Here is a 9702-nt window from a genome sequence, read left to right as displayed (position 1 = left end):
TTTTTCCTTGTTATTCCTTTTCATCTAAATGCTGCCCTTACATAATTTGAACACATATTAATATTCCCTCTTTCTGTATGCATGTGATCCTTATTGTTAATCTTGGACCATGGATTTTCACCAACTTGAATAAGACTGTTTTCTCATTATTGCCACCATCTGTTTTCATATTCTACACTCTTATGCAACAACTTATATTGTGCTTTGTTGGCTGCCTATAGCTTTGTAAAGCATGTTGTATATCTGCGTTCATTCATCTTTATATGCTAAGTATATTTGCATCGATTATATATATATACGTGCATGACTGGTATACTTTAGCTTATACATCCTTACGAGTGTGTATACCTGAGATATATCTAAATATACACGATATGCATTTGGTTTGAACTTATACTCTACATGTTTAATCTTATTCGTCGAGTGGGTACTAATTCTTTTCTTTTTCATTTTTTTTTGTGCATGACTGTCGTGTATGAGTCCCTCGGACTCATCCTATTCCGCACTCAGTATTGGGCTAAAAACCCAATAAAATTCTCCTCTCGAGTCAGCCCATTTGCAGCCAAGGAATCAAAAGGAATTCTGGGCCAAAGCCCACCAACGAAACAGACTGTAGCAGCAGTCCATGGAAAATGGATTAAACCCATTTAATTTTCTTTTGTGCTTCAGCTTTATTTTATGCTTAACTTGTATTGTTTGACTAACACTTTATCTTACTCTTATTTCTATTTAGCTTAGATGAATTATAAGAGAATTAGCATAGATAGTTTTGGGAATAACGGGTAGTTAATTTAAAGAATACCAATAGTTAATTCCTTAAGATTTCATTCTCTTTTTGTTAGATTATTCATAATATCTACAATATCTACTTTATTAGAATAATAGATTTTTAAATATCATGACTATATACTTGGGGTTTAAAGAATCATTTCTCATTATTACCATCCTAGGAATTTGAAAATATCGCTAACACACAAAATATGAATCCAATTGCATTTTATAAGCGTTTTTTCAAGATTTACTCAAATTATACACATTTTTAGCTGAAATTGGTTAAATAAAGAATAAAAAAAAATAGAAAGAAATTCATGGCCTTTTCATCATATTTGAGAATATAAGTTCAGGCATTTTCATACTATCATATTCATATAATATCTCTTACTTAAAGGTTACATTTGCCATATTGTTTTTTTAAAGAGACTATTATTCATATGCAAATCATTCTATTCTTACAAATCTTATTTTTGAATAACATTATTATATTTTCATTTAAGGCCTTAGCAATATCTTTAAGTCTCATTTAACATTTAGAATCTTCTTTTACGCAAATTATTACATTTTCTACGAGTATTATTTTAAACAACACTATTACACTTTCGTTTTAAAACCTTGACGACATTTATAAGCCGTGTTTACAAAATAACATTACAAACACTCTTTTATACAAATCATTATTATTCTACAAATCCTATTTTAAACAACATATTTATCTATAACTTTAGTCATACTTACAAAGCTACTTTCTTTTCCTATAAAACCATATTTACACTTAGCCTAATTAATTATAAGTCCGGTCGGTCAACCATTGTTAATGGGTCTTAAAGGATGCCTAATACCTTCCCTTTAGACTAATTGAACCCTTACCTAGAATCTTAAGTTTCGCAGACCTTAAACAGAGTTAACTTTAAACACAACTTTAATAAAACTTTAGGTGTCCTAATTCACCATAAATAATTAGGTGGCGACTCCTTAAAATAAACAAAAATAGGAATCACCAATGTGTTGTACTCTACTTTAACCTCCGGGTGAAAATGGGGTATGACATTATAAATTAGAAGATTGAACCCATTCGAAGCAGATTTAAAGCGTAATTTTCACTTAAAGTATTGAAATTGCAATTCCCAAGAGAATGCCTAATTTTCTTTGACTATGATAAACACCAAAGATTACAATCAAATTGAACTTAGAACCGTTAATTAAGTTGTAGCATTTACTTCTATATTGGTATTTTAATCAGGTAGTTACTCTTTTTTGCTTTAAAAATTTCCCCCTTTTCTGCTGAATCTAGATATTGGAGGAAAAAAAGAGTAACTAAAGAAGTAATGATATTTCAATTTTGATCTGTTCGTTGAGAAAAGATTGATCGATTGAATACATACATATATGCAAACCGAATAACAAAGAAGACAGTGAATAGAATAACGAATCATCTTTTAATTGATTTGGTGCACAAAACACAAGAAGGTACAATGAAACAACTGACAATAGCAAATAAGAAATAGATAAAAAGAGAGGACATTTTCTATACAACAATAAATTATGAAGAAACTGCACTGTGAAGCGTAAAAAATCAGATACACCTCCAAGGACTACTAATTGATTAGTTCCGTCTTGTGAATAATTTAGTTGTTGAAGACACTTCAACGCGAACACACAACGAGAAAAATGTGTATCAAAGCCACAAGAGAAGTTGAATCAAACCGGTCCATGTCACGACAAATCAATATTTTCATTGCAAAATAGGAATAACTTGCTAATTAACGTGTTATGTGTCATTGATGTTTGAATCTTCCCCTCAAGAAGCCATCACTTATTTTGTTCTTTAAATTGAAATATGAAAAGGGAATAAAAAAAATTGAAGATTTGAATGTTAGATTAATGCTATGTAAAACACAAAGTTGATCTTATAAGAAAAGAACTCAAAATTCAAACAGTTACTTACTCGGATAACTGTAGATTGCGGTTGAGCTCTCGAAAAAACTTAGTAATTAATTGGAGGTGGTGGAGAAGAATAAATGTATACTGGCGGAGGAGGAGATTTTATGGGTGGGGGAGGTGAGTTGTAGTGATAGGGAGGAGGAGGAGACTTAATTGGTGGTGGAGGAGACTTGTAGTAGTATTGAGGTGGAGGAGATGGTGATAGTGGTGGTAGGGATTTGTGGTAGTAGGGCGGGGGAGGTGATGAGAATGGTGTAGGAGGAGACTTATAGTAGTACGGCGGTGGTGGTGATGGCGATGGTGGTGGTGGTGACTTGTAGTAGTATGGTGGTGGAGGTGATGGTGACGGTGGTGGTGGAGACTTGTAGTAGTAGGATGGTAAAGGAGATGCCGATGGTGGTGGTGGGGACTTGTAGTAGTAGGGTGGTGGTGGTGATGAGGATGGTGGAGGAGGAGACTTATAGTAGTAAGGTGGTGGCGGTGATGGTGATGGTGATGGTGGTGGTGGTGACTTGTAGTAGTATGGTGGTGGAGGTGATGGTGACGGTGGTGGTGGAGACTTGTAGTAGTAGGATGGTGAAGGAGATGCCAATGGCGGTGGTGGGGATTTGTAGTAGTATGGTAGAGGAGGAGAGGGAGATGGTGGTGGTGGGGACTTGTAGTAGGAGGGTGGTGGTGGTGATGGGGATGGTGGAGGAGGAGACTTATAGTAGTAAGGAGGTGGCGGTGATAGTGATGGTGGTGGTGGTGACTTGTAGTAGTATGGTGGTGGAGGTGATGGTGACGGTGGTGGTGGAGACTTATAGTAGTAGGATGGTGAAGGAGATGCCAATGGTGGTGGTGGGAATTTGTTGTAGTATGGTGGAGGAGGAGAGGGAGATGGTGGTGGTGGGGACTTGTAGTAGTATGGAGAAGGAGGAGAAGGTGATGAGGTTGAAGGAGATTTGTAATAGTAAGGAGGTGGAGGAGATGGTGATGGGGGTGGTGGTGAGTTATAATAGTAATGCGGAGGAGGTGACTTATAATAATATACAGGTCTAGTTGTACTTGGTGATGGTGGATGTGGAGACTTGTAGTAGTAATGATGTGATTGTGACTTAGCTGGTGGTGGTGGAGATTTGTAATAGTAAGTAGGTCGCGGTGGAGATATTTAAATGTGCGCTGGTGATGGAGGAGGAGGTGACTTGTAAACATATGATGGTGATGTAGTAGGAGGTGACTTATGAACATAAGTCGGTGATGGATGTGGAGAAGATTTGTAGTAGTATGGAGCAGGTGTAGCCTTTGTCTTCTTGCATATCCCATAAGGTGTCTTAGGAGCATAAGCAAATGATTCTGCATAGAGTACAACTTCATGACGAGTCTTTGAGTACACTTTGAGGCTAGCACCCGTATTTCCCCAGTGAATATTTGTAGGAATGTTACATTTTTAAGCTTTTGGTGCCCTGTGGAGTTTAGCCTGGCAAGCCTTTGCTCCATATTTGTGATAGTCAAATCCTTTAAGAGTGATGCTAAATTTTCCATCGATCTTAGTGTTACCATAACCCGCAATTAACTTGTTTCCAGCCTTGCAAGTCACCCGAACAACAACATCTGATCCATGCGAACAAGATAATTCTTTAATCAACAAACAATTGAGTCGAAACCTCAAGAAGACATATCTCTTGTGAATAATCAGAAGGTAAAGCATTTCCAGATCAAATCAGAAGATGAAGCATAAATGATGAAACCAAACAAATAGTTAAATAAATTATTAATGATGAAACATAAAAAGTAAATAAAGGAATAAAGGGCGTGGAATCAAGTTTATTGTACCTTTGTGGTATCTCTTTCCATGAGACATTTTTTGGTGTTTCCAGTCGTAGCATCTTAAACCATAGACTTGTCCAACAACCATGACCACCATGTGATGGCGTGAAGGATAGTAATGAGTAAGTGGTGGTGGTGAAGTGTAGTAGTATTGTGAAGGAGAAAACTTCTTTGGTGGTGGTGGGGAGGTGTGGTTGTATGGAGTTGGAGATGACTTAATCGAGGGTGGAGGGGAAGTGTAGTAATATGAGGGAGGAGCTGACTTCTTAGATGGTGGAGAAAAACTATAATAGTGTGGAGTATGAGGTGCCTTCTTGGGTGGCGGTGGAGAACTGTAGTAGTACGGAGGAGGAGGTGACCTTAATGGTGGTGTTGGGGAAATATAGTGATATGGTGGGGGAGGTGATTTCCTTGGTGGTGGTGGTGAAAAGTAGTGATATGGTGGAGGAGACTTCATTGGTGGGGGTGGAGAACTATAATAGTATGGGGAAGGAGATTGCTTAGCAGGCGAATGTGGGGACTTGTGGTAATAAAGTGGAGGAGGTGATGACGTTGGTGGTGGGGGTGACTTATAATAGTAAGGTGGTGGAGGAGAGAATGAGGGAGGCGGTGGAGATTTATAATAATATGGTGGGGGAGGGGATGAGAGAGGCGGTGGAGATTTATAATAATATGGTGGGGGAGGGGATGACGAAGGTGGTGGTGGAGACTTAGAGTAATAAGGTGGGGGTGGTGATGGTGAGGGCGGTGGTGAAGATTTGTAATAGTATTGTGGTGGAGGCGATGGTGAAGGTGGAGGTGGAGACTTATAGTAGTAGGGTGGTGGTGGTGATGGTGAGGGAGGTGGTGGAGACTTGTAGTAATATGGCGGTGGTGGTGATGGTGAGGGAGGTGGTGGAGACTTGTAGTAATATGGTGGTGGAGGCGATGGTGACGGTGGAGGAGGCGATTTGTAGTGATAAGGTGGTGGTGGAGATTGCAACGGAGATGGTCGAGACTTATACACGTATGGTGGAGGTGGAGAAGGTGAAGGAGGAGGTGGTGATTTATGCTCATAAGGTGGTGGAGGTGAAGGTGACGGGGGTGGTGGAGACGTGTAAACATATGGTGGTGGGGGAGAAGATGATGGGGGAGGAGGTGATTTATACACGTATGGCGGCGGGGGAGAAGGTGATGGAGGAGGTGGAGATTTCTGATAGTGGATGTTTTCCTCTGATGGATTTGTTGAGTTCTTTGGTGTGGTTGTTGAACTACATTTTGTGCCTCAACTGGTGCTTGTCCTACATCTTAAATAGCATCTTGTTATTGAATGCTATTTACTTCTTGTATAGCTTCTTTTGTATGTGAGGTGCTTGTTTCACCTGCATTTCTTTGTGAAATTTGACTTGTACTTGAACCATGATTAGTAGACAAATGTATACAATGATTAGTAGAAAAATGTATATTTGTAAAAGTATCTTCAACCATTGGTATGGATGAAGGAAATAATATGGTGGATCCAGTGTTAAGAGTAGTAAAGGGAAATATGTGATCCTTAAATACTACATCTCTGTGCACAAAGAAACACTTGGTATTGACATCATACAATATGTATTCTTTTTTAGTTTTAGAATACCCCATGTGAATGGCTTCTCTGTTTCTGGACTGTAACTTGTCTGTTTGATGCAGTAATTTTGCAAAGCATAGGAAAACTAGCACTCTCAGATGTATGAGTGATGGTTTTCTTTGGTTTAACTTCTCATAGGGAGATAGATTACTGATCATATTTTTGTGGACTCTATTAATGATATATAGTGCTGCTTGAACACATTGCCCCCAAAATCTGATTGAAATCAGAGCTTGAAACCTTATTGCTCTAGTAATTTCAAGTATATGTCTATGTTTTCTTTCAGCCACTCCATTTTGTTGTGGAGTACTGTAAGGGTAAGATTTTTTATGAATAATCCCTAAGCTAGTAAACAGTGTACCACATAAGCAATTAACAAATTCTGTTCATTGTCAATTCTTACAGCCTTAACATTGATATCATACTAGTTTTTAATAAGTGACAGAATATTTTTGATATGTAAATGTACATCTAAATTCATTCTTAACACAAAAACCCAAGTGAATCTAGAAAAATCATCCACAATAGTCAAGAAAGATTTAAAACCATCAAAAGTAGCAGTTTTATAAGGTCACCACACATCTATATGTACAAGCTCAAAAGGTCTTGAACTAACAGTTGTACTCTTAGGAAATGACAATCTAGTTTGCCTTGCACAAGGACATGCAATGCAATTATTTATCAATTTTGTAATACTAGAGAACTTTGAAAGAAACAATTTATGTAAAGTACTAGCAGGACTATGTCCTATTCTTTTATGCCATAGGCTAATATCAACATTAGTAGCAGATTCACTTGTTGTATATAGACCTTATCCGGTAATTTGTTCTTTGGTAAGACTGATTTTTTACCTTAGGAGATATTACAGACCATCAACTTCTTTACCAATCTCCTTCGCCTTCCTACTGAAGAGAACCTGGAAAACAACAAAGTCAAGAAAAAACTTGACTAAGCAATTCAGTTTCCTAGTCAATTTTGATGATAAAAATTGAATTTAAATACAGGTATATGAAACACATTATGGATACTACTTCTAGCAGATATAGCACTTGTACCAGTGTGTTCAACAAAAGTGACACCTCCATCAGAAAGTACTACTTTCTTTTCTATGTCAGGGTTTGTTATAGTATTCTTATCAAGTAACTTTAAATCAGAAGTCATATGTTTAGTTGCTCCTGAGTCAATTATCCATTCTGGTGGACTATTAGAGACTAGTAAAGCACTACATGTACTTGTCATATTAGCAGAGTGAGTCATGTTTGCCTGACCAGATGTATTGGCAACCTGATTTTGTTCATTATCTTGCAAATTTCAGCATATTGTGATGGTGTAAGATGTGGCCCTTCACTCCTTTGAAATTGTGCTAGTTGTTCCTGACTGAATAATGGAGGATAGGCAGGATACTGATTGTAGGTAACTTATGAAGGTATAGTGTTATATGATTAATATGATGAGCACCTTGTGTCCCCTGAGTTGGATTTAAACTTGTATTCCACTAGTCAACTTTGGTTTAAACCTGTTATCTTGTTAATTGAACCTATTATCCACTTGGTTGTACCTGTTATCTTGTTGGTTTTGATTTGCTTTAGGATGATCATGAGGATACCCTACAAGTCTGTAGCAGTTCACTCTATAATGCCCTTTAAACTTACAGTGATCACAAAAGGCATCTGGATTGTAATTGGGATTGTAGTGCTTCTTTTTAAACCTCTGATTTCCAGCTTTAAAATACATAGTTATAGCTTCAGCCTCACTTGTTCCATGAACTCTCCCAATCACTGACCCAAGAAATCCAGTAGAATTAGAGGAACAATTTATTGCTCTTTGATTTTCATCACTCACTATCATAGAATAAGCCTGATTAACACTAGGCAAGGGACTTACTAACAGAATGTGACTCCTAGCTTGATTATACGACTAATTAAGTCCCATCAGAAATTGATACAACTTCTGCCTTGTACATACATGACAAATTCTTTTGACCTGTCACAATTATAGCTTGGTACTGGAACCATTGACTCAAATTCATTCCACAATTCTTTAATTTTGAGTAGTATACAGATACAGATTGTGTGCCTTGCACAAAAGTTGCAATTTCTTGATGAATATTAAATGACCTAGAATCGTCAATGTTGACACCCAATTTTGTCCCGCCTCTCCTCCGAAATACATATTTGCGCTTCTAATATTTTCAAAATAAAATATATATATATATATATATATATATATATATATATATATATATATATATATATATATATATATTATGTTTACTATAGTTATTAGTTCTCTTATCAATAACGGCGTTTTATTATTCTGTTACAACTATTATTATTATCATTACTATTATTATTATTATTATTATTATTATTATTATTATTATTATTATTATTATTATTATTATCATCTTTATTATTATCAATTATTATCATTGTTCTTATTATTATTTTTTGTTATTAATTATCAATATTTGTTATCTACTATTATTATTATATCTATTATTATTTTTCATCACCATTATCATCAGCATTATCATTATTACCATTGTCATTATTGTTATTATTATTAGCAGTATTACTACCACTATTTACTTGCTGTTATTATTTAGTATTATTGAAACTTGCATTTCTCAACGTTCTACCAACTTCCGCATACGCATCGCATTTACTTCGCACATTTTAATGATAGCATTTGTTATTATTGCACGGTCATTTGCGACATCATATAATTTTTATCCGGGTCTTTTTATAATTACATATTTCTGTAATAGGTGATATTCTGACACCCTTAGTACATCGTTAATCAACATATGTCTCTTATTCAAATTTAGAAGCCAAACTATTTCTTGCACTCGGTCCGTATTTTGACTTACCGGACCCCAAAAGTCCGATTAACTCCTAATATTTTTGGACTAACCCATATTTTTTATCTCAATTTTTTAGACCAGGCTATGTTTTTTAAACTCTAGCCATATCTTTCAATACTCAGTCCAAAATTTGACCCAGTCCACAAATGGGCTGGGTCCAGCCCATTTTCGCTCAAAATTAAGGGAAACCCTAAAGGGTTTCCCCCTTCACTCTTTTCTTTTTTTCTTTTCCTTCGTCTTCTTCATTTTCCTCCATACCTAGCCGCACCCCCTTTTCCCTCTCCTCTCTTCCCTTTACCCCGAAAACCCTCGCCGCCGCTTCCACTTCCCCTTTTTCCTCCTTCTTCTCCGCCTCCCCACTCACCATTGTCCCCCACTCTTCTCTCTCTCCCGCTCCTCCTTCCCTTTTTCAAGCACAAAATGAAAAAACAAAAGCAAGCAAAAACCTATAAAAGGAGGAGAATCAGAGTTGAAAAAAGGGGGACGACAGGAGGAGAAAACAAACAGAAACGGACCAAAAATCCTCTGAAAAAAGAAGAACGAAATCAATTTGTTTGGTTTCCAGTCGATTCAGAAACCCCTTTCACTTGAAAAAAAAATCGAAGCTTTTCAGTCGAAAAATCCCTAAAAAAAAAACGAGTTCCATTTAGCAGTGTTTAATCTCTCTTAATCCCTCCAAAAAATAAAAAATATTTTTTTTTGT

General features: G+C 36.5%; 1 pseudogene; it reads right to left on the bottom strand.

Moving 5' to 3' along the window:
• Window positions 1-2761: 2761 nt before the first annotated feature.
• Window positions 2762-9366, bottom strand: LOC132601971 (extensin-2-like; annotated as a pseudogene).
• Between the last annotated feature and the right edge of the window lie 336 nt (window positions 9367-9702).

This window comes from Lycium barbarum, chromosome 7 (genome assembly GCF_019175385.1).
Source record: "Lycium barbarum isolate Lr01 chromosome 7, ASM1917538v2, whole genome shotgun sequence".
Lineage (NCBI taxonomy): Eukaryota > Viridiplantae > Streptophyta > Magnoliopsida > Solanales > Solanaceae > Lycium > Lycium barbarum.
The sequence above is the reverse complement of the archived record's forward strand: the minus strand, read 5'-3'. Positions and strand labels throughout refer to the sequence as shown.